This window comes from Chanodichthys erythropterus, chromosome 7 (genome assembly GCF_024489055.1).
Source record: "Chanodichthys erythropterus isolate Z2021 chromosome 7, ASM2448905v1, whole genome shotgun sequence".
Lineage (NCBI taxonomy): Eukaryota > Metazoa > Chordata > Actinopteri > Cypriniformes > Xenocyprididae > Chanodichthys > Chanodichthys erythropterus.
In genome coordinates this window covers 23,134,972-23,162,325 of record NC_090227.1, presented here as the reverse complement: position 1 = coordinate 23,162,325, position 27,354 = coordinate 23,134,972, and the positions used below count along the sequence as shown (strand labels likewise).

Genomic DNA, 27,354 nt, shown 5'->3' with positions numbered 1-27,354 from the left:
AACATTGTTGTAAGAGGGAGACTCTAATCCAAATGTTCTGTATTTGTAATGTTCTCTCTCACTGTAAATTCATAAGACTGTCGGCCAGTCTGTTGATTGTCAGAAGAGGGCGCTGTTGAGTTTCTCATCTCATAAGAACTGGAGCTCTGTTGATACTATTTGCTCTGACTATTCCGCTTAAAGCAACTGTCAAAAAATGTAAAACATAAAAACATTATATATATATAAAATGGAATTACATGGTGATATCATGAATATACCAAGATGGAAAATCCATTGTGCTCTTTCAAGTACTGTTTAATAACGTGTAGCTGAATAATCATGCTATACACAAACACAATGTCATATAAGTATACTATTATTCAAAATGTAAGTTCCTTTTTGTAAGGGAATTTATGTAATATGCATTGTATAGGCCTATACGTTACAAATAATCTCTCAAGAACACAAAAGGAAAAGCGATACAGATGAAATGTAATCTTATATCATGTTCGAAACACAAGGTGGCATTGTTGTTCTTTCCCGAGCTGCTTTCTCTTTATCCGGTTCACAAGGAAATTGGCCATTCAGAACGATACTAAGATTTATTCATTGCCCCACTTGTTGAAATATGAGACTAGTTTACATATTTCTTGTTTCAATTGCTTTCAACCCGCTTTCATGTCTTTCCCTACCTCATGTATAGGTTCATTACAGACACTAGAGGGCGCGCAAACTAAAAAAATGCTGTTAGCCTATATTATATTATTTTTGTTTATTATTTATATATATATATGCAAATTGATATAGTTTACATTATGTCTGATTTAAGGCAAAAAAAAATGATCGAATTGGTATTTATTCATTATTAATTTTATAGGCTGCCTAAGGAAAAATACATTTTCGTCACTATATCAACTATCTTTTTTCACTAAAAATATTATTATCATTGTTGTTGTTAGTTATAATATAAATATTTAAATAATATGGATGTTTGTGCAATAAAAGCTTTAAAATGCACCAACACTAAACAACAACAACAACAATAACAAAAAAAGTGCGTACATGAACTGCTGCCGCATTTTTCTATCTATCTTTCTATCTGACTATCGCTTAGGCTGTTTTCACATAGACTACACATACATTGATGCTTATGCATATGTATCATTAGAGCAGAATTAGTATGGTTTATTTTCATGCACACGCATGCATTCCCTATTTGGCCATATTGGATGATTTTTGCTCGTGCATATGGCGAATGGATGGTGCACTGAGTGACTGGTGCGTTCAGTCGTGCGTCAGACACAGAGGTCCTCCCCTTGTGTTTCCATGTTGCTCCCCCCCCCCCGCTCTCTTTCTATCCCCCTCCCTTCCTCTCTTCTCTTCTGGCATCCCCCATCCCCCATCGCTTTATGTGCTTCCATACAGCCTGAAAAATCAACCGGAGGAGGAAACCTTCACACTCACGGAGAATAGACTGACCCTCAGCAACCCAGAAGATCGCTCTAAATCGGGATCACAGACTGGATCAGGGTGACCCATCTAAACCATCGCACACTGGTAAGTAACATTTTATGTAGTGTGATTTTCAAAGTAGTGTAGTGATTTGCAAAGTCCAGAAACACCATCCAACCACCATTAGAGCTTCACCACCATCAAACAGCAGCAATGCTTTTCTCCTGCCAGTGTGTGTTAGTGATGGTGAGGCTCTTTCTAATGCTGTCTAATGGTGATTTAAAAAACAACAACTGATGCACTCGCTTCAGCTATTCGAGTTCAGAATATCGGTTAACGCCGTTTTCGGGACGGATCCATGAATGAGATGGATTTTTCATGCTGACTTTGTTCATTCCCTTGTCATGCATTTGGACATTCCATAGAGCTGAGACACAGAGACACTCAAAATGGTGTCTGAGGAGTTTGAGGCCTTTAAACACACAAGAGATCAAATCATAAACGCTGTTATGAGGAAATACTAAGCGCGATCAAAAAAATCGGACGCGTCCATGTGTAACAATGTAACAGCGATTATGACGCAATAAAAGATCTTTTGTTGATCAGCGTTACGGTGTAACGCGCATTTGAGCGCCTGTGCTACTTTCTCTCTTTTTTTCTTTTTTTTTTTTTCTCGCATTGATTCACGATGCTTTCGGTTTTATGCCATTATAATTTTTAATTTGCCATATTTTTATCATTGCATCTTGATTTATACAAAGGAAAACCGCACATTAGTCGGTATGGTGTGTTTTTGACCATTTCTGTGCATGTAATTTCATTTTTACAGCCATCCATACCTTGTATGTGGGTACTTTGTGTTTTAGCAAGGGAATGCGAAACAAAATTAACTCCATCAGCTGATGTAACAATGGGTGATATTTTACATTGCATTGTCTATGTTACATATCGATAATTAATGTACATTTTATGTATGTGTGTGTTGTGTTTTTAATGTGATTGTCTAAAAATCTATATATTATTGCGTCAAAATCCAGAAATAAAACATTATTGGACATTTAAATGAAGATAATCAGTATTGGCTGGTGTAATTATAATTGATTGGTTACACTAAAAAGAATGGTATTGTTCTAGCTCTAACCAAAATCATGTAATGTGAAGTTACCCAACAAACAAAAAAGGCCAGAAAGCTGATGTTTATTTAAATCTGTGACGATGCTCTGAATCAGTGATGCTTGGATTCTTGCAGACGGCTTCCTTGTCATGTGCTGTCCAATCCACCATTCCTGCAATAAAAGCGTCAATAGCTTTTCTGATAGATGGTCTTAACGTCACAGTGGCTGAACAGGCGCAGAAAACGCTTCGTTTGTTTTCATTGATAGTTTCATTATCAGCTTGAAATTCAATTTGTACAGAAAAGCTTGCCATCGCAGTATGACTGCAAGTTATTAAAGGTTTATGGATTGTGCTGCAAGTATGCTGAAGCATTTGGGGTTTTGTCATAATTAAAGGACTTCTTTTAGTCGTTTGTAGGAGTGACAGGTGCTGGAATGGAAGAGTGGGGGGGGGAGGTAATCATAAAGATAATTTAATCATACAATTACTATTGTTTTGCATTAATAAGTGCAGTTACAAATAATGTTACATGTTTATTTCTTAAAAAAAGTGCATATTTGACAGTAAAGCATTGAACTTGAGTTGAGATGCAGATAAAACTGAACTTTTATTAACAATAGTAACATATTTTTAGGGGGGAAAATGAATAAATATTCTACTCTTAATAAAAGTAGGCTACCATTGTTCTTCTATGGTATCATGCTAAACTGACTGATAGCTTTAGTGATTATAAAAGGAGCACTCTTTAATTTCTGTGTAATTCATTCGCAATTTGAAGAAGTTTTTGTTTTTCATGACACTTTGTGTACAAATAAAGTGTCAAACTTTGAAAAATTATTATTAATTTTAATAATGATTTCATAATGTCTAAATATAAATTCAAAGGTATGCGAAAAACGTGTAAAAATATATATATTAGGGAGTGGAAATGGCTAATAATCCAATAAGTGCTCTTCTGCTGCCATCAACTGGTTATAGTGGTAATTTCATCTTTTTATTTTTAAATAAAATTGTTTGTTTGCCACCAAGTGTTAGTTTTCCTGCATCTTGAAACTTTTAGTTTTACAATCGTTCCATCTTTAAAGGATGAACAAATAATGTTTTGGGTCATCACATTAAAAATAACATTTAAATTGGATAATATTTAGAAAAAAGTTTTATGAAGCACTTGAAAGTCCTTGAAAAGTGCTTCAATTTGACTCTCAAAAGGTTGAACAAAACCTGAAATGAATAATGTAAAAACATTATTTCTGCCATAATACCATGGTTACAGTTATCATTTCTACATGATATGTGGACTGAAAAGCCTTCTATAACTTGTTCGTTCATGGCCAAATCCTAACAGAGAATTCCGTGCTGAATTTGAATGCTTCTCACTAGATCTCGCCGCGATGTTATCATCCTGCAACGAATTTAAACGCTTTCTCACTGGATCTCCCAGCTCTGTGTAACGTTGTTGCGTGATCGAGATCGAGATCGGCCCGCGAGTAAAGGCTGCTTTCAAAAATTGAAAAATGTTGCAGTCGGAGGATGCATTCTAAGGTAGGAAGGCATCAAGGCACGTCAGAATCCAATGTTAGCCTCACTTCCCACCTCCCGATATACCTTCATTTGATTGATTTTTGAAGGCAGCATAGATGTATCTCTCACTGCCTTTGGTATCCCACAATCCTGTGCTTTCCATTCTGTGACAGTTAAAAAATAAAAAATAAAGATGGCATCTGAAAGTTAAGGTTGGTGATCAGTTTGTGTGTAAATGTTTGTTTTTGACCAAAGTTTTCCACTTCTGATGTCATGTCTAGTGACAAATTTCTATTGTAGTAATTAAATATTTGCTTAATTATCACCAAAGCTTGATATACTTTGCTGTAGTGTAGATCATTAAACAGTTACGCTGCCTCAGAAGTCTGTCTGAAATGAGTTTTGTGAGGTAACTTTGTGCGCAGACACAGCCAAAGCCCAGTTTATACTCGACGCGCCGGCACAGCAAAATTGACATCACCGTTGTATGGGTAGTTGTGCAAGTTGAGTGTAACTTTTCACGCAGCTTTGCTTCTGAAGATACACGGCTTTGAGGTGATTCTGGCCAAGTAGGAACGTCTGTACCGGCATCTCTTATCAGCACCCAGTTTGCGCTTGTCTAAATTAATTGCTTACATTTACAAAATAAGCCTACAATAGCAGAAATAAGCCTTTTTAATAAAAATAAAGGGCCATGTTTAATGAAATTACAAAACATTTAAGAGATTGTTATTTAATTTAGTTTTATGCATATGTTCTCATATCCATATATTTGTTTTTAATATCACATGTTATAATCTCCCAGGTTTAGTGGGTTTTACAGGATTCTTTGGTTCTTTTGTAGCATGGGTTTGGTGAAGTGTAATAAAAACAAACACTGTTTCTTGATGGTTTAGAAGCTAATTACTCCAAGTCGCCTGCTGTCATTTCAAAGAATACTACAACGGTGAGCATGTCAAGTAATGTATAAATGCGTGCAGCAAGCGAAGGCTCACGGTGCGGAGCCAGGCAAAAATTTAAACAAGGCTTAAACCTGTTCATGTGCTGCGCTGTCTATTATTCGTCTGAGCTGATAAATGGTCCACGCTGTGCAGCTCAAACGAGTGATGTTTCATTCCACTTTCGTTTTATTTACCATTTGATGTTTCTCATATGCAACAGAAATGGCAGCTCTTATCAGTTGGGCAACGTGGTGGTGGCATCAGTGCAACCTCAAACAAAATGCAGTCGCATCGGCAGGAAAAAAGGTTGCAAAATGCGACCATTTTGGTCACAGTCTGGAGCCCTGTACTTTTTATAGGGATTTGGATTGAAACGAAATTGTATATGTAAGTAAAAACATAAACTGTCACGTGATTTATGTATAAGAAGTGGTTCCCTACATTATTCTAGGAAAACATCATGTGATTACTGTGCCAATGCAGTAGAGCAGCTCTGAATATTGCTATTAAATGAAAGATAAAATATGAAAATATTTTATTTATGTTCATATTTTATATTATAATGAACAATGAAACTTACAGAAGCTTACATTTTAACAGGCATAATAAAAGGTTCCGTCGGCATAGTTGAATAACAAGAGTTCAGTACATGGAAATGACATACGTTGAGTTTCAAACTCCATTGTTTCCTCCTTCTTATAAACTAGGTAAGCAAGCAAGAACAACAGCGAAAAATGGCAGATGGAGCAATAATAACTGACATGATCATTGATAACATGATATTTTTAGTGATATTTGTAAATTGTCTTTCTAAATGTTTTGTTAGCATGTTGCTAATGTTCTTTTAAATGTGGTTAAAGTTACCATCGTTTCTTACTGTATTCACGGAGACAAGAGAGCCATCGCTATTTTCATTTTTAAACACTTGCAGTCTGTATAATTCATAAACAACTTCATTCTTTATAAATCTCTCCAACAGTGTAGCATTAGCCGTTAGCCACAGAGCACAGCCTCAAACTCATTCATAAACAAATGTAAACATCCAAATAAATACTGTACTCACAGGAATCGATGTATGCATGATGAACACTTTGTAAAGATCCATTTTGAGGGTTATATTAGCTGTGTAAACTTTGTTTATGCTGTTTAAGGCAGTTGAGAGCTTGCGGGGGCAGGGGAGTGGGAGATTTAAAGGGGCCGCACGCTTAATCGGAGCATATGTAATAATGGCTAAAAACAGACAGTTAAAAAAATTAATACAAAAAAATCTATGGGGTATTTTGAGCTGAAACTTCACAGACACGTTCAGGGGACACCTTAGACTTATATTGCATCTTTTGAAAAGGCACCTCTTGGGCACCTTTAAGCTGAAAATAACTGAAGAAAATATCTATTTGCTAAACGAATTAAGCCAGCTAATAGGATTGATGTTCTTTTGGTTTCTCTACCCAATATTTAGAAAAATACTGTAAATACAGATATCGGTAATCATATCGGCGCGTGTTAAAAATGAAATTATCGTTATTGGACGGTATTGGATGTGCGATGTCAAGTATAGGGATCGTAGTTGATCCGTGATCCATACGGACCAGGCTTTACAGTTCGAAGCGCACATGATTCTCGGATTAATTGCAAAGTGTAACCATAGAGTGAATGTTTATCATTTGTATGTGTTTTGGGTCCTGTCAGTTAGTTTAAACATTTAAGCTATTTTTTAAACCATTCAAGCACAAGAAGATGCGAAAGAGAACTCAATTCAGATCTCACACGCTATTTACTGTGCACACAGAACTGCACACCGAATTCCAGTCTTTTTCGCATCTATTCGTGCTTGAGCGTACACATGCATGAAAAATTGTTAAATTGGGCATCTCGGTTACGGCTTATGTTAACAAACTTTTGAGAAAGAAAACAGATGAGTATCATTATATTGGATCCGTGCATTAGGTCTAAGCAGATTCACTCCCCTAAAAAACACACCAGTTATTCTAGAATGATTCATTCTTTCCAAATAGAGCTATTCTTTTTTTTTCATATCGCAATATAAATTGAGGAAAAACAAAATATCTTGCTACGATTTTGACAAAACTCACAGCTACGTTTTCCTTGAACAGCTTTCAGACTTTGCAAGAACCTCTTATTCATCTGTCAGTGCAGAGTAATTGGGCTGCTGATATTTCTCACGAGTGTTGAAAGCCTGCAGTTTGCCACAAACATGTTACAATGCGAGTCTGTGGCAGCGCGTTAATCGTGTCTGCGCACTTCTGCGTTAATGCATCTTTTGTGAGAACTCTTTTTTTATTGGAGGTGGTTTTATTTTTGAGTTGAAAAATTGATGGATGTTTTTTGATGAATTGTCTGTGTGTGAGCCAAATACACAGTGAAATGAGAGGATTATGATCGACGGCACCTCTCAGCTGTGTGTTAGCTTATACGTTCACTTTAATAGTGCTTCTAGACCGCAGATTAACCATACACATGCACACCCTGAGGGGATGTTGGTTTCCCCTGATAAACAGGAGCAGAAAATGTTCAGAGATTCTGCCTTGTGGCTACAGGGAAATCCCATTAGATTTGCGATTCCGTTTCAAGGTATCAGTGTCTCCTCATGAGATCATCTAACAATAACATATAAAATGTAACGTCATACATAATATTATAATATATAATTGAACATGAGTATCTTGTGATTTGGAATACAAACCTGCAGTGGTCATAATGAAGAGTTTTTGTGCAGAGTTTGTGAATAAGGACCGTGCGCGGTAGATTACTTATAAATTTTAGTACGATATTGATTGCAAATTACATCGTGAAAATTGTAGTTGGTAATGTAATCGGACTACTTTTTGATTACTTTTAGATTATATTTTGAACTAACTTTTAAAAATCTTGTACCATAATGATTTAAAAATACAAAGAGAAATTAAATATATCCCATTCTTTGTTATCAACATCATAAAGTGCATTAAATATGACAAAAATGGGGTTCATGAAGGAACTGCAGGGAATTTGATGAAAAGCTAATCATTAATGTAAATTTTAAAATACATATATATAAAAACAAATACAAATTAAACACTTTATTATTTGTTTATCTGCATATCATGTGACCATTATTAAGTGACATCAGAGAACCATAAATATTTGAATGTGTTGTAAAATTATTAACTTAAAATCTCAGGGGGACTTGATAGGTCAAAGTTGTTTGGCTGACAAAAAAAGTTTGGGAAATCCTGCATTTACATTGAAATGCATTGCATTTTGATAATGTTTCAAAGACAAAATAGTTTCAAATACGTAGCAATATATGGTTAATTGACTTACTGGGTGATCATTCAAATAATAATTAACATGTTTGTCTGGAGTTGATTAGATATGCAACGGAGAGAAAACATTCCTTGAAAGTGAAATGATTTCTGTGAATACAGAAAGGAAATGTCTATAAAGAAAAATTTAAAAGAATAAAAAAGAAGAGTTATAGAGAATCAATAAATTATGAATTTACTGGCATTTGTGTGAATATATAATCATCAGTCAATAATAAAGGAACTTTAGTCTGATTATGAGTATTTTAAAATGTGATTTAATCCAAATACAAGTACCCAATTTGGAAGCTGATTACATAATCCAGATTTCATATAATCAGTTACCCACCAATATGTAGAAATTAAAGTTTAAAAAAACTATTATGTTACATTTTTTAAAAGATTATGATTATTAATGGCGTTATCATTATTTCAGATCTTCTAAAAGCATAACATACACCAGAACACAAAACGTACTGTGGGAGTACCATGGTAAATCTTATGATTTGTATTTTTGGGACATATACCATGGTTCCTTAATTATTGAATGATTATAATATTCATGTAGTGTTCTTACAGTGTTTACATGATAAAAAGAGTAAATGTCCACACACTATTTTAATTGCACTTAATTATTTATTTTAATTTAAATTACCTTATTTATTTCTTTAAATGTTGTATTTGTAGAATAAAATTTGTAGCAATAATAACAGGTTATTTATTTATTTATTTGCATTGTGTGCTACACTCAACATGGTTTTGATGTGCATATTTTTTCTATAATTAGAATTAGGGTTTACCATGGCACTTGGATTCATACCATGGATTCATAATTAGTGTGTAAATTTTAGCGGCATCTAGCAGTGAGGTTGAGAACTGCAACCAGTGGTACTCACCTCTACTCACCGCTCCCTTTCAAAGAAAAATAGAGAAGCTATGGTGGCCGTCTGGCCGACACAAGTCAAGGATGTCATTGTCGTCTGAGACAGCAGAGAGTAGCCAGTCAAGCAATGAGGTTTCTTCTTACTTCTAACAAAGAACGGTCTCTGCTTCTAATAATCCAGACGACTACTACTACTACTTCTTCTTCATGCGTATTCAATGTAGTGACGATGCATGCTGCCTCTAAAACATGAATGATTTAGAAGAACAACAACATAGTGATGAAACGGGCTTTGTAGAGTGTTTGTCCGTTTAGGGCTGCTGTAGAAACATGCTGGCGCAAAATGGCAACTTGACGTAAGGGGACCCATGGTGTATGTCGATATAAATGTCTCATTCTAAGTTAATAAAAACATAACGATTCATAATAATAATAATAATACATTTTATTTGTAATGCGCTTTTCTTAAACCCAAAGCGCTACAGTAAAAGAATAAAACAAAAACAACAAAAGCAATACAATTCATTAGAGAAAGACAGCATTATGTAAGGTCCACTAAAAACATAGTTATGTACATTTCTGTCAATAGATCCTCCCAAATTTTACACATTGCACCTTGAATCGTTAGTCTATACTCAAACACATTTAATGCACCTTTATCATTCATTTATGTTGTTTTTCTTACAGGAAAGATTTTTAAAAGTCTCTTCATGGAGAACCATATAATGAACAATCAGAGATTCAGAGCAGAAGGTGGATCTTTAAGAGGATAATAACCAGCTTGTGAAAGCAGGACTTTACTAGAGTTAGTGAGATTATCCTTACAAAGTCCAGATAATTCTACTTTGATGCTAATTTTTCATGATGAAACTCAAATGCTCTTTGGTTAAAGACTTCGAAGAGGTGGCTGAATATATCTTTGACTTTTAGAGCTTTCAAAGCCTAATTAGTGTTCCTTTTTAGGAATTAGTGAGAAATTAGACCAAATTTTGATGACAAAATGGCATTAACAAGTATTGTGCGGATGTTAGTGAGTGTGTGTTTGGAGTGATGCTGACGCTAATTGTTAGCAATGTGAAGAGCAAACGTCTACTAAACATCATCCGAGCGGCGTGTAGGCTGAGACGGTTCTGGATGGGCGTATTTTTGGACTTTCTGTGGGCAGACACTGAAATCACAGCCTTGCTGAATTTCTCTGAGGGAAAAATGAAACTCCTACTGGTTTTGTCACACCAAGCATATTAAAATAAAAAAAGATTAGTCTCCTTTTCAAGGGAGTAAACAAAGGAGTCTCTCGCTGTGCGAGTGTCTCTGGCTCCTTTGAAAAGCTGCTGTAATTGAGCTACTATAAACTACAGATCATAAACACATCACATGCATACACATATGCTCACAGCCACCCAAATATTCATTCACGTCTATTTCAAGACATCCCACAGCTGTGACATGTAACACGTGGTTTAGGAGCATTTTAAGTAAGTGTAATGAAGGTTCTGTTGTGGTTCTTTGCAGCACCACAGGTTGAGTAAAGAACCTTCTACTTATCTTTTGTCTATATAGGGTTTTTGAGCTGCTTTAATGTTCTTTTTTGGTAAAAAAGGTTCTTAATGTTTCATAGTATTTTTTTATTGATACTTTAAAGTGCCGGATGGTTTTCTTGAGACCCAGTGTAATTTTAATATTATTTTTATAATTAATTTGTGTGCGAACAGTAGCGTACATGCGTAAAAAAATGAAGTACCGATCAGTAAAAAAAAAAATAAATGCTTAATCGGACCTGATACGTATTCTCGAGATCAACTCTGGACCTCCCTAGTTGCATGGTAATTAAAGGGTTAGTTCACCCAAAAATGAAAATTCTGTCATTTATTACTTACCCTCATGCCGTTCCACACCCGAAAGACCTACGTTAATCTTCCGGAACACAAATTAAGATATTTTAGTTGAAATCCGATGGCTCTGTGAGGCCTCCATAGGGAGCAATGACATTTAGTGTTAGTTTAGTCAGTGTGTGGTAGACAGTCCTGCAATAGTTAATACATAAATGCATGTATGATGCTGTGTGGCATTATAAATATGTTTGCACACCGCAATATTGCACCGAAATATTAATATTTAATTATAATATTATTAATAAAAATGTTACTAATTTACAAATAAAAGTATTTTATATAAAATAAAATTTAAATATTATAATATTAATAAATAAAAGTATTTTCTTTTGAAATAAATAGGTATTTTTAGTATTATAAATTTTGAGTTGTATCTCGTACCACCTGCGAGTGCATGCTTGAGAACTATATCAAGAAGCCTTTTGGTTGTAATTTGTAGTTGTATTTTGAAGTAATATTGGTTTATGTACAGTCAAACCTACATGCAGACTGTTGCTGTTTATAGATCAGATAATTGTATTCAGGAGAGTGATTTCACATGTATATACTATAAAAATAGTATGGAGGAAGAAGGTGTCAAGGTGAAGAAAGGAAAGAAGCTGAAAAATGCACCTCTTGTGGTGCCGTCGTTTGTGGCACCGTGTGTGTATCTCGAGGGGGTAAATGGATGTAGAAAGAATCAACAGAAGAACCTGGGGTTTGAATACAGATGGGGCATCTCAGCACACCATGTTGGTTTTGAGGCAATTGTTTGCTGGATAATGTCCTATACAAAATAGGACATTATTTTGTATAGGACTCATATCTCTCATATCTTCTCACCATCGCCCTCTCAGCATTACTGACCTTTGGGCAGTGCGCACACACACTTGCCTTCAGGTCTGACCAGCTGGCAGACAGAGTTTTCACATACAATAGCTGCCCGTCAGATCATCTGAATGTGCGATTGTTTCTGATATCCATTGATAAGATGAAGGAAATTACAGCTGTGTTTATCCTCTGTGTGTGTGTGTGTGTGTGTGTGTGTGTGTGTGTGTGTGTGTGTGTGTGTGTGTGTGTGTGTGTGTGTGTGTGTGTGTGTGTGTGTGTGTGTTTGTGGTATGGTCTCTCCACCAGCTGCTGGCTCCTCTCCATTGTCATAATTTGCACAGAAATCCTGCTGAACCAACACATTTAGGTAAATGTGGACTTTGGGTAGAGAGTGACTCGGTTTGTGTGTGTGTGTTTGGATGCTAATTTAATGTCACACAAGTACTGAGCATGTTCAGAGTGAACTCCCTCACACAAAGACTGTACGACAGAGAGGACAGAGAACGTGAATGAATGCATACATTGGCAGAATATTAGCATACTATTCAGTATATGCTGGGTTCTGCTTGTTGTATTTATAAACAATAATAGTGTGAAGCAATATGCATTATGCAATGGTAAAAGTTTCAAACTAATATGATCTAATTCAGTGAGTGCCGTTAAAATATTTTGCATTTTGAATCCATTATTTTGTGATCTGAACTAATTGAGGCTGTTTGGAATGGAATACTACTACTAAAATTTGCCTATTATTTTGTAGAAAAATAGTATGTAAATCAATATGAACTATTCAGTGATAGTCAACAGTGGTATTGTACTATTTTTTTTTTTCCTGAGTCCTGAAAAGTAGTTGTTTATGTAAAAATGTATTAAAATTTAGCAGTCCAGTTTGAATAATTTAGAACCTATCTCTATATTGTATGTAAATATGATTCTGTTTCAAAGCCAATGAGTTGATATTGCTTCCTGTTTGTCACACTGGAAATGTATGGTTTAGTACATTGCATTGTGGGAAGCAGCAAATGTAGTAGTAGTAGTAGTAGTAACTACTAGTAAAATGACAGTAAAGACATCAATATAATATAAAATATTCGATTTCAAATAAATGCCGTTCTTTTGAACTTTCTATTAATCAAAGAATCCTAAAAAACATATCACGGTTTCCACAAAAATATTTTCATTGATAATGATAAGAAATGTTTCTTGATCAGCAAATCAGCATATTAAAATGACTTCCGAAGGATCATGTGACACTGAAGACAAAGAGTAATGATGCTGAAAATTCAGCTTTGCATCACATGTATATACTATAAAAATAGTATGCTGTGAGAAGTAGTTCCAGTCAATCCCTTTGATAAGAAAACCATTCCCTCCTTTTTTCCATGGAGGAAGAAGGTGTCAAGGTGAAGAAAGGAAAGAAGCTGAAAAATGCACCTCTTGTGGTGCCGTCGTTTGTGGCACCGTGTGTGTATCTCGAGGGGGTAAATGGATGTAGAAAGAATCAACAGAAGAACCTGGGGTTTGAATACAGATGGGGCATCTCAGCACACCATGTTGGTTTTGAGGCAATTGTTTGCTGGATAATGTCCTATACAAAATGGAGGTTGTGCCTCAGTGAAAGGCAGGATTTGAGGCAGAATAGACCTTTTTAGAATCAGAGAGGACAAGCTCTTGCAGGGCAGTTAAAACAATGGCGTTTTTTGGGAGAGAGGCACTCCCCTCCATGCCCTGTTCTCATTCAGGTCCCGTTAGGGAGCCGCTGGGTGGGGAAGGGCCTATTGTGTGACTGTTGTTTTTGAATAGCTAATTAAGCTTCTTATAAGTGTTTTTATGAAGTCACTGTGAGATTAAGGCTCGAATAGCTTCCCTTGGGTTTCCGGATGGCTCAGGTGTAATCTTTCCTCAGCTCCTGCACCTGTAAGTCTGTAACAAATTACTAGCATTAACTGCAGCTGTGTTAGAAGTTTTCTCTTGTGCAAATCAAAAGTTAGTGCTTGACCCAGTTAGAGGAACATTCAGGGTTCAGTACCACTTAAAGGAATAGATCACACCAGTTACTCCCCCTCATATTCCAAACTTGTACTTGTATGGCTTATTTTGTACTCTGGAAAACAAAAGTACACTTAATTTTGGGGGTGATTAGGTTTATATATATATATATATATATATATATATATATATATATATATATATATATATATATATATATAATCTTCTATATACTTTTATTTAGCAAGGAGGCCATTGAAAATTTTATTTGAAAGTGGACTAATCCTTTAACCTTAGTGATGTCTTCATTATTTAATGTATGTTTGAATAAATCTGTTATGAAAACAATTTAATACAATTTATTGTCATTTAAATGTTTATATTTCACCAACAAATTGGATTAGAAGCAATTAGCTATTTGGGAGTTGATTATTACTTTTGAAAAATGAATTTATTATTAATTTATTATTTATTTTTAGCTTCAGTTTTTGGTCAAGTGCATCCTAAAGTTTCGTTTTCGGCCCAGAATTTTCATCTCGGTACATCCCTGCCTTTTAATTATGCAACAAGGTGTTTTTGGAATAACAACACCAAAATTATATGAGTACAAAATCACTGAAATTGATATTGATACTGTTAAGTGACATACAGCATGTTCATACATTGTGTTAGTGGTCTGCTATATGAGCAACAGAAAAAAATCCGATAATACTTTACAATAAGGTTCATTAGTTAACATTACTTAACTACATTAGTTAACATGAGCTAATAATGAACTGCCCTTATGCAGCATTTATTAAAGGTGCCATCGAATTGAAAATTGAATTTACCTCGGCATAGTTGAATACTAAGAGTTCAGTACATGGAAATGACATACAGTGAGTCTCAAACACCATTTTTTCCTCCTCCTTATGTAAATCTCATTTGTTTAAAAGACCTCTGAAGAACAGGCGAATCTCAACATAACACCGACTGTTACGTAACAGTAGGGGTGTACGCCCCCAATATTTGCATATGCCAGCCCATGTTCCCAACATTATGAAAGGCATTAGACAAGGGCAGCCAGTATTAACGTCTGGATGTGCACAGCTGAATCATCAGACTAGGTAAGCAAGCAAGAACAATAGCGAAAAACGGCAGATGGAGCAATAATAACTGTCATGATCCATGATAACATGATTCTAAATGTTCTAAATATTCTAAATGTTTCGTTAGCATGTTGCTAATGTACTGTTAAATGTGGTTAAACTTACCATCATTTATTACTGTATTTTTAAACACTTGCAGTCTGTATAATTCATAAACACAACTTAATTCTTTATAAATCTCTCCAAACTCATTCAGAATCAAATGTAAACATCCAAATAAATACCATACTTATGCGATTAGACATGCTGCATGACGAACACTTTGTAAAGATCCATTTTGAGGGTTATATTAGCTTTGTAAACTTTGTTTATGCAATAATAGAGTCGAGAGCTCGGGAGGGGGCGGAGAGCACGAGCAATTAAAGGGGCCACAGCCTGAATCTGCGCATTTCTAATTATGCCTCAAAATAGGCAGTTAAAAAAATTATTTAAAAAAAATCTATGGGGTATTTTGAGCTGAAACTTCACAGACACATTCAGGGGACACCTTAGACTTATATTACATCTTGTAAAAAAACGTTCGATGGCACCTTTTATCTTTGTTTGTTCATTTCAACATTTATTAATACATTATTAAAATCTTGTTAACATTACTTAATGCACTGTGAACTAGCATGAACAAACAATGAACAACCGTATTTTCATGAACTAACGTTAACGAAGATTAGTAAATGTATTGCTCATGGTTAGTTCATGCAAGTTAATATATTAACTAATGTTTAACTAATGAACCTTATTGTAAAGTGTTTCCAAAAATCCCACTCATAGTCTGTATCGGAGCTGATGAATCGTAGTAAATCTTCTGAAAACAGAAAGCAGGTGTAGGAATGCAGTATTTATAGATTGTGTGTATGTGGATACGCATGTCTATGTATGAACGTTTTTTTGTGGGATCTCAGCTGTTGAAGTGCTTCTTCTACTACCAAATTATATGACAGAAGCTCACACGTGGTTTGTCACCAGCATATGAGTAGCTTTCTCTTTGTCTGTCCTACTGTTTCTCTTGTTATTACTGTTGGGAATTGAGAACCTGTTTTTTGTTCAAAACTTGGAATTGGAATCGGAATTATTAACGATTCCTGTCCCTCTTTGTCCATTTCTCACCATCCTGTCGTTTGAATCTGTAATGTTACTGTAAATCACCGTTATTCCTCTCACGTTGATATTATAGACCTTGGCAAGTGCAAGAAAAGGAAGAAAGGGTGAGCGAGATGACGTGAGGGGGATGGGGAGGAGAGATGGTCTGGGTTACTGCTGTGAATTTACGGTGGTTCAGCAGGCAGCTTGGGAAATGAGACGGGCTTTGTTAAACACAAGACTGTCTGGGAGGATTTTCATTCATTCAGGTCCTCGTTGAATGTCAGGTAGTTCGTTCCTTCATTCAATTCTGCATTCGATGAGAGTCCTTTAAAACAGTACATTTGTACCACAATTGAATGGGTTTCATTGATTAACGGCTGTAAACTCTAAGTATCTAGAGAGAATTATTTTGTTAACTCAAAAACATTTGAAAACATAATTTGTGATCTCTGTTATTTGACCAAGCAGTCAATTAGTGATAGACTCATACATTGGCCAGATTAATCAGGGCTGTTTTGAGATTATCTGACATATCCTGCCATATTATGCATGGTTATCACTAACTATGTCATGATATATAGAATTCAATACATTACAATATATAATTGGTTAATTTTTTAAATTTTAGAGAGAAGCCCAGTGTGAATCTATGGTTTTAATCTCTCATGATTGGTATCAGTCTGACTTTATATAAATAAATAATTATTAATTATAAATACAAGAATCTGAAGGACACAGTATCACAGTATATAGATATATGATGGTATCGGCACAGCCCTAATGCATGTTGGTTTCCAAATCTATTAAAGGATTAGTTGACTTCAGAATTAAAATTTCCTGACAATTTACTCACCCCCATGCCATCCAAGATGTTTATGTCTGTCTTTCTTCAGTTGAAAAGAAATTAAGGTTTTTGAGGAAAACATTCCAGGATTTTTCTCCATATAGTGGACTTCACTGGGTCCAAATTGCAGGTTCAATGCAGCTTCAAAGATATCTACTTGATACCAACTGAGGAATAAGGTATGTACATAAAAATGTTCTTTTTAACCACAAATACTCGTCTTGCACTAGCTCTGTGATGCGCCACACATTACGTAATCATGTCGGAAAGGTCACACTTGACGTAGGCGGAAGTACCGCGGTAGGGTAAAAAACTCATTTTCTCCTCCAAATTCCCTACGTTGTTTTACTTTTTTTTTGTAAAGGCCATTTGATTTAGTCTTTGCACATTAACTTTGTAGATACTGGATAGGTTCTTCCGCTGATGTCACGTGTGACCTTTCCAACATGATTACGTGATTTGTGGTAGGCCTGCACGATTCTGGGAAAAATATGAATCACGATTTTTTAGCTTAGAATTGATATCACGATTCTCTACAACGATTTTTTTTCTCATGAAATGTAATGTTTATTGCACACATGAACCATGACAAAACAAAACAAATTGGAAGTACCAAAAATATTTGTTTTGGCACCTATAGAACATTGCACATCACCACAAGCCTGTAGAGGCTTCAATATAGAACTACCGCGCTCGCTTGACGAGTGAAACACGAGACTAGCGTTCACACCAAACGCGAATAGAGCGTCAAATTCGCGTCTACCGCGTCTAGTTTGCCGCTAGAACATTTTGAATGCATTCGCGCGTCTAGAGCGAAATAGACGCGCGTAAAAAACAAGCGTATGAAGCGAAATTGACACGCGTCCGAGGCGAAATCCGCTTCTTGTGGGAGGTGCAAGTGCTAGGCGGTTGTCTGTTTGCAAGATGGCTGATGTTGATCGTGCGTTCATCGAGAGAGATACCGCTTTGTTTGTATTTGCTCTGGAGAGCAGAAAAGCGGCGTAGGAGTCAGCGTCGCGGGAAGGCTGCGGGTCGATAAACGTGTACGTGACTCAAAAGTGAAATGTGTACAACTTACCAGGTAGCCCAATCTCCTCACCGACACTCTTCCAAGCGAGGGCCTTCTTATTCCTGTCTGAAGTATGAACTTGTGTCATAAATCTCTGTGTGACTGCTCACTGATAATATCAGTCGTTCTTCCATTTTGAATGAGTGACTTCGGACGGGCCTGCCGCCACAGCAGCAAGCAGGCTCCTGATTGGCATAAATTCGCGCCGCGTTAACCAAAGTTCAAATTTTTCAACTCGGGCGTCAGACGCGAATTCGCGTCAAACGCTAAATGCACAAAAAGCACCATTCGCGCGAAACGCCTCATTCGCGCCGCGAGACGTCCAGTGCGCGTAAACGCGTCTTTACATTGACTTAACATTGAAATCATTCGCGCCAGACGCTCTATTCGCGTTTGGTGTGAACAGGCGCTTTGTCGTTGGCTGAGGGTGAAGAGCGGTCCTTTCAAAATAAAGGCTGATTTTTTTTTTTTTTTTTTTTTTAAATCGAAGTCATTTAAAAATTAAATCTTGAACAGGGTGAATCGAGATCGCGATTTTATAACGATTTATCGTGCAGGCCTAATTTGTGGCGCATCGCAGAGTTGAAAAATTAATTTGCAATGCAAAACAAGCATTTGTGGATAAAAGGTATATATATATATATATATATATATTTTGTTTTCTTTAAAAATGACATGATTTCGCTAGATAAGACCCTTATTCTTCGGCTGGGATCGTGTAGAGCCCTTTGAAGCTGCATTGCAACTGCAGTTTGGACCTTCAACCCACTGTACCCCACTTAAGTCCACTATATGGAGAAAAATCCTGGAATATTTTCCTCAAAAACCCTAATTTCTTTTCGACTGAAGAAAGAAAGACATAAACATCTTGGATGACATGGCATGGGGGTGAGTAAATTAACAGGAAATTTTTATTCTGAAATGAACTTGTTAGTGGATTTTGAACAATTTCTGTTTTTGTAATTGTTTTGGAACAGATATGAGTAAACTGGGCACAGTTAAAGGCTGATAAAAGGTTGAATATATCAGCCGATATGTTGTAAGCTGCGTGATAACTCTGTTTGAGATGGCCTATGTCTTTGTGTGAATGTGTCTGTCTTTGACAGTAGCCCATGACACCAGGGTATGCATGTGTGTGTGCACTGCGGTACAGGTTAGCTTGTCTTTCTCCAACTGTTTGCACAGCTCACACAGCTGGACCTCACAGCAGAGACTGTTTTGTCCCCACAGCATGCCTACTGGCACACACACTCACACAGAAACACAGCAGCTCTTTGAGCATTTATTATCTAAATAATTCAGACGCCCCTGTGCTTCATGGGTCCCTCTCACACCCTGTGTGTGTATGTGTTTATGTGCCTTTGTGCGCAGTGCCTGTCAGATCAGAGTGACGGAGACGGAAAACCTCTTTTCCATCACCCTTCTCTCATCCCACACTGCAGGAATGAGGGACGGACGAGAGGAAAAGACACTGCTGTGCACTGATGTGCTCTTTATTTCACTTTGTTTGTTTTGTTGGTCTACTTGCGCTCATGCCATCCATCAGATTATTTACATGGTGTCTGAACAGAGAATTATAGGAATCAAATAGATTTTGACATTTCATTTTTTTGAAGAAAATCTGAGGTCTGTTTGCACATACATCCATTGTGCGTGGTTGCTAGGGTGTTGTTAGGTGGTCACTAGGATGTTGTTGCTAGGTGGATATACAGACATTAGATACAGCCTACACATTAATATTGCAGGCTCTTATACTTAAAATTTATGACTGTATTTCTGAGTATTTGTGTGTCTTTTACTCTTATGTGGTGCTCCACACACACCACGCCACTTGATAAAAGTAAAACCGGTCAAAATCATTGTGTTATGTTCAGGAATCAATCAGGAATATTCCATCCCTCTGGTTGAGCCCTTGGGCTGTTCTGTGCTACTTGCAGCGGCCATCATTAATTCAGTGTGTTTGTGCTGTTGAGCAGAAGAGAAGAGAGATGTGTTTGCCTCAGGACCAATCCACATAAACGGGAAAAAAACGTTTTATCTTGACAGTAACTCAAAGGTTCAGAAACTCGAGTTAGATATAAAATCTGTGTTCGTTTGACTAGCTCTGCATGCAGAGATCGGTTAATGTGTGAATGCAGTAGGAATGCAGAAATGTTGTCATTTTGGCAAGTGAAGATGAAAAAAATTTGCTTATGTTTTTATGATTGCCATTGTGTTATTCGGTATTTTTGAGAAGGATTTATCATGGAATTAAAGAAGCTCACTACAGGTATATGTGTTCATATGTGCCTTGAGAACCATGTGGTAACCATGTTTCTGTAATGCTTCTGCTGACTTAAATATGGTATTCGGTCTGAAATATCATTAATATTATTGGTAATACTTTACAATAAGGTTTCATTTGTTAACATTAGTTTACTACATTAGTTAACATAAACTAATAATAAACAAAACTTCTACAGCATTTATAAATCTTAAAGGTGCCATCGAACGTTTTTTTACAAGATGTAATATAAGTCTAAGGTGTCCCCTGAATGTGTCTGTGAAATTTGCAGCTCAAAATACCCCATAGATTTTTTTTTTTTACATAGACATGCGTATCAACATACACACAATCTATAAATACTGCATTTCCTACACCTGCTTTCTGTTTTCAGAAGATTTACTACGATTCATCAGCTCCGATACAGACTATGAGTGGGATTTTTGGTAACACTTTACAATAAGGTTCATTAGTTAAACATTAGTTAATATATTAACTTGCATGAACTAACCATGAGTAATATATTTACTACTCTTCGTTAATGTTAGTTCATGAAAATACGGTTGTTCATTGTTTGTTCATGCTAGTTTACAGTGCATTAAGTAATGTTAACAAGATTTTAATAATGTATTAATAAATGTTGAAATGAACAAACAAAGATTAAAGGTGCCATCGAACGTTTTTTTACAAGATGTAATATAAGTCTAAGGTGTCCCCTGAATGTGTCTGTGAAGTTTCAGCTCAAAATACCCCATAGATTTTTTTAAATAATTTTTTTAACTGCCTATTTTGATAATTAGAAATGCGCAGATTCAGGCTGCGGCCCTTTTAATTGCTCGTGCTCTCCGCCCCCTCCCGAGCTCTCGACTCTATCGTTGCATAAACAAAGTTTACACAGCTAATATAACCCTCAAAATGGATCTTTACAAAGTGTTCATCATGCAGCATGTCTAATCGCATAAGTATGGTATTTATTTGGATGTTTACATTTGATTCTGAATGAGTTTGACAGTGCTCCGTGGCTAACGGCTAATGCTACACTGTTGGAGAGATTTATAAAGAAAGAAGTTGTGTTTATGCATTATACAGACTGCAAGTGTTTAAAGATGAAAATAGCGACGGCTCTTGTCTCTGTGAATACAGTAAGAAACGATGGTAACTTTAACTACATTTAACAGTACATTAGCAACATGCTAACGAAACATTTAGAAAGACAATTCACAAATATCACTAAAAATATCATGTTATCATGGATCATTGTAGTTATTATCGCTCCATCTGCCATTTTTCGCTGTTGTCCTTGCTTGCTTACCTTGTCTGATGATTCAGCTGTGCAAAGATCCAGACGTTAATACTGGCTGCCCTTGTGTAATGCCTTGAACATGGGCTGGCATATGCAAATATTGGGGGCGTACACCCCGACTGTTACGTAACAGTCTGTGTTATGTTCAGATTTGCCTGTTCTTCGGAGGTCTTTTAAACAAATGAGATTTATATAAGAAGGAGGAAAAAATGGAGTTTGAGACTCACTGTATGTCATTTCCATGTACTGAACTCTTGTTATTCAGCTATGCCGAGGTAAATTAAATTTTCAATTCGATGGCACCTTTAATCTCAGCATACTAATACATTTTTAAAATCAAAAGTTGGACAGTTAAAGGGCTAGTTCACCCAAAAATTAAAATTCTGTCATTTATTACTCACCCTCATGCCATTCCACACCCGTAAGACCTTTGTTAATCTTCGGAACACAAATTAAGATATTTTAGTTGAAATCCAATGGCTCTGTGAGGCCTGTATAGGGAGCAATGACATTTCCTCTCTCAAGATCCATAAAGGTACTAAAAACATATTTAAATCGGTTCATGTGAGTACAGTGGTTCAATATTAATATTATAAAGTGACGAGAATATTTTAAAAACACTTATATTCAGGAAGCATCGTAGCATTATGAATCAGCGTGTTGAATCAGCTGTTCGGAGCGCCAAAGTCACGTGATTTCATCGGTTTTGTTGTTTGACATGCGATCCAAATCATGATTCGACACACTGATTCATTTATGCTAATTCTAGCAGCATCTAGCGGTGAGGTTGCGAATTGCAACAACCATCTTTGTCCACCGCTCAACTCCTCCCTTTCAAAGCGCATAGAGAAGCTACGATGGCCGGCACAGGACAAAGATGTCGTCGTCAGAGACAGAAGAGAGTAGCCAGTCAAGCAAACGCACTCTAGAGCAGTTTGTCCGTTTAGGGCTACTGTAGAAACATGGCGGCACAAAATGGCGACTTCCATGTAAGGAGCCCCGCGGGGTATGTAGATAGAAAATGGCTCATTCTAAGATAATAAAAACAAAATGGTTCATTATGTAAGGTCTTTATACACCACTGAAAACATAGTATGTATATTATATTGCATTTCTGTCAATATGTCCACCTAAATATTACACACTGGACCTTTAACACATTACAATAGAAAACAGTTCTTTTAAATTGTAATAATATTCAACAAAATTACTGTTTATACATCTTTGTATCTTTGTTGCATCTTTGTATCTTTGGTGAACATAAGAGACTTCTTTCAAAAACATTTTACCCAAATTAAACATTAACTGACAAATTATGTGAACATTTTTTTTAGTGTATGAAAAAGTAGGTTGTGGAAATTAGACATGATGTAGGACCTTAATATAGTACAATCTATTGAATGGACAAATGAAATAGGGCATCTATTCTGAGGATTTTTGAATGAATGAAAGTCATGACTAAGCAGCAGAATACGGTCAGATTGCTTTTGTTTGAGCTTTGATCAGCAAAATTTTTGCTTCTTTGTTGTTGCAGTCGTACCGTTCAGTACAAAGAATTACAGATTGGATTGTGAATGAAGCAGCATTACTCAAGACGCAGTCACAGGAAATCACGTCCTGTGCTGCAGAAAGCTGGTTAGTGGTGTGTCCCAATGTCACTATGACATCATCGTCACCGTAGGGTCACTGCAGGGTCAAAATGCTGAGTGTGTGAAGTATGCATGTGTCCTTAGATTTACCCCGACTGCCCAGTCAGCAGGGAAAACCTCCACCTGACTGAACTGCTGTCTAATGCGTTTTGAAAGACACAAGAACCCGATTGAATCTCACAAATGTTCAGGTCGCATTTTACCCCAAAATCAAAAAAGGAATAATACATTTTGCATAAAGAAAATTAAGCCTAGTTTTAAGAGCATTAAGATTTATAAATTGTGACTTTATTTTCATGACAATAAAGCACATTTTCTTCATTACTGTGACGTGCATTGATGTTTTTCTTTCGAATTTGTTTATAATTCTCATTATTTTTCATTATCTCAATGATTTTGTGATTTTATTGCAGTTATAAAATGCATATGTTTTATTTTTTACTAATATAATTATTTTAATTTACTGATTTATTTGCATTTCTAACTTTTTTTGCTTTACAAAAAAAGAAAATTTGATAGAATTTGATAGTAAAGATGTTCATGATCCTAAAAATAGACCAACAATTTGTGGTTAAAGTGTTTATTCACCCAATAATGAAAATTCTGTCATTTATTACTTACCCTCATGCCGTTCCACACCCGTAAAAGACCTTCGTTAATGTTCGGAACACAAATTAAGATATTTTAGTTGAAATCCGATGGCTCCGTGAGGCCTGTATAGGGAGCAATGACATTTCCTCTCTCAGGATCCATAAAGGTACTAAAAACACACCTAAATCAGTTCATGTGAGTACAGTGGTTCAATATTAATATTATAAAGCGACGAGAATATTTTTATTGCGCCAAAAAAAACTAAATAACAACTTATTTAGTGATGGCCGATTTCAGAACACTGCCGGATCGCGTGTCAAACCATAAACTGCCAAACTGCTGAAATCACATGACTTTGGCACTCCGAACCGCTGATTCGACACGCTGATTCATTATGCTCCGATGCTTCCTGAAGCAGTGTTTTGAAATCGGCCATCACTATATAAGTCGTTATTTATTTTTATTTTTTTTTATGCACCAAAAATATTCTTGTTGCTTTATAATATTAATATTGAACCACTGTACTCACATGAACTGATTTAAATGTGTTTTAGTACATTAATGGATCTTGAGAGAGGAAATGTCATTGCTCACTATGCAGGCCTCACGGAGCTATCGGATTTCAACAAAAATATCTTAATTTGTGTTCCGAAGATTAACGAAGGTCTTACGGGTGTGGAACGACATGAGGGTAAGTAATAAATGACAGAATTTTCATTTTTGGATGAACAAACCCTTTAAATATGATATGACCCAGACATTCTTGACAGGATTTGTTCAATTAAAAAAATATATATATAATAAATAAAAATAAAAAAATCACTCACCAATTGGAAAGATTTAGCCGCCATAAATATTTCTTACTGACCGTTAAACTGTATTCTGCATAATTGTTAATTTTTTGTCCTAATGAAATTATTTGCTAATGAATTACTTAGCTATTATTTAGCTTTATTGGGCCCTGCAATATACGATAGAATGTATTTTAAAGATATGATTCACTTTCTATAAATTTAAGCTGTGCTCACAGTTTAATGCGGAATTATCAAATCATATCCAGATTCACATCATCCTAAATATTGTATCAATAGCCAAATGAGGTGAATGTAATAGCTCTCAGCTTGATTTTACATCTGGATTTCCCCTCATTTTGTTTCCCGTCTCCTGATGCTGCAGGGCAAATATAATGAGCACTATGCAACGCACCTTTCAACAACGTGTTATAAAGAGCAGCGTGTTACATAACTGCAACATAACTGCCAAACTCTGTGTTCTGCCTGAGAGAGAAGGAGAGGAGTGAGAGCTCAAGGGCACTGCAGTGTGTTCAGATTCACCCTGATAAAAAAAGGAGGGAGAAAAAAAGAGAGTTATTCATAGAGATTGAGGAAAGGGGGGGAGGGGAAGGAAAGGAGGAGGAAAGACGCTGGAATGGAGGAGGTATTGATTTGGTTAGAGAGAGGACGGAGGAGATCATGAAAATCAGTCGAAAGGAGAACGCAAGCGAGGAGAGATGGCAATCATAAGGATTCTGATTTTGAGTCCACGTAACCATTCCGTTTTCTTAAAGGAACAGATCACGCAAAATAATGTTATTTTATTTTTCTGTTATTTTTCTATGGAACAGAAAACATTCTGAAGATTCTTTGCACATCTTGTTTCTATAACAGTTCATAACATACATATGTAAGTGACCATGCCTGTCAAGCTCTGAAAAGGACAAAAAAATATATATGTAAACTGTACATAACTGTATTTTGCATTATTTTTCATTATTTAAAACAATTAATTATTTTCCTACTATTTAGCTTTTTAGGACTCTGCAATATACCAATTTAGAGGTAGAATGTATTTTAAAAATACGATTACTTTCTATGGATTCAAGCTGAAAATTTTGTGAAATTGAATGTGTGTGTGTGTGTGTGTGTGTGTGTGTGTGTGTGTGTGTGTGTGTGTGTGTGTGTGTGTGTGTGTGTGTGTGTGTGTGTGTGTGTGTGTGTGTGTGTGTGTGTGCATTTTTGTGATTTGAGGACACAAATTTGTATAATGACATGGGTATTACACTGGTATTACGACGTAAACATGAAATATGAGGACATTTCATGAGTCCTCATATTTAAAATGGCTTTAAAAACAATGTTTTATCAAAAATGTAAAAATGCAGAATGTTTTCTGTGATAGGTAGGTTTAGGAGTAGAATGTACAGTTTGTACAGTATAAAAACCATTACGCCTATGGAATGTCCTCACTTTGATAGCGAAACAAACCTCTGTGTGTGTGTAGGTGTGTGTGTGTGTGTGTCTGTGTGTGTACTTTTTTTTTGGCTATACTTGTGAGGACCAAATATCCTCCCTTATATTGTGAAATACTTTGACAACCCACTAGTGAGGACATTTGACTGGTCCTCACTAGGGCTCCACAACAATTAATCGCGATTAATCGTTTGCAAAATAAAAGTCTGTTACGTAATATATGTGTGTGTTCTGTGTATAATAATTATGTATATATAAATACATGCACATACATGTATACATTTAAGAAATATATACATGTATAAATAAATTTATATATATATTTTATATTACATATAGATATAAATATTTTATATATAAATATATATTTTTTCTTAAATATATACATGTATGTGAGTCTCAAACTCCATTGTTTCCTCCTTCTTACATAAATCTAATTTGTTTAAAAGACCTCCGAAGAACAGGCGAATCTGTTGTTAGCATGTTGCTAATGTACCATTAAATGTGGTTAAAGTTACCATCGTTTCTTACTGTATTCACGGAGACAAGAGCCGTCGCTATTTTCATTTTTAAACACTTGCAGTCTGTATAATTCTTAAACACAACTTCATTCTTTATAAATCTCTCCAACAGTGTAGCATTAGCCGTTAGCCACAGAGCACTATCAAACTCATTCAGAATCAAATGTAAACATCCAAATAAATACAATACTCACATAATCCGACGCATGCATGCAGCATGCATGATGAACATTTTGTAAAGATCCATTTTGAGGGTTATATTAGCAGTGTAAACTTTGTTTATGCTCTGTTCAAGGCAAGCGCGAGCTCCGTGGGCGGGGAGCGTCAGCATTTAAATGGGTCGCACAGCATAAAATCGGCTCATATTTAATGATGGCCCAAAACAGACAGTTAAAAAAAATTAATAAAAAAAAAAATCTATGGGGTATTTTGAGCTGAAACTTCACAGACACATTCAGGGGACACCTATCTTGTAAAGAATCGTTCGATGGCACCTTTAAATTTAGTGTTTTGCACGTTTCTGTGATGGGTAGGTTTAGAATTAGGGGTTGGGTTAGGTGACAGAAAATATCATTGTCCTGATATAAAATCCCTGGAAGTCTATACAACGTCCTCACTAAGATAGCAAAACTAACGTGTGTGTATAAATGAAAAAAAAAAAATAATAATTTTGAGGAAGAATGTTTATATAGGCTTTGTATTGTATTCCATTTGCATTACAAAACGAATTCAGTCATTCTAGAACT

General features: G+C 35.8%; 1 protein-coding gene across 6 annotated transcripts in view; it reads left to right on the top strand.

Annotated features, from left to right (window-relative positions):
- The first annotated feature begins 1,350 nt into the window (after window positions 1-1,350).
- Window positions 1,351-27,354, top strand: part of fam168a (family with sequence similarity 168 member A) — a 69,385-nt gene continuing 43,381 nt past the window's right edge. For 2 of the 6 annotated variants that reach the window (XM_067389924.1, XM_067389926.1), the window contains exon 1: window positions 1,358-1,539. The gene's annotated coding sequence lies outside the window, so the exon portion shown is untranslated. Of the gene's footprint in view, window positions 1,540-27,354 lie in introns of all 6 variants that reach the window. The other 4 variants (XM_067389927.1, XM_067389928.1, XM_067389929.1 and 1 more) reach the window with 4 other exon arrangements.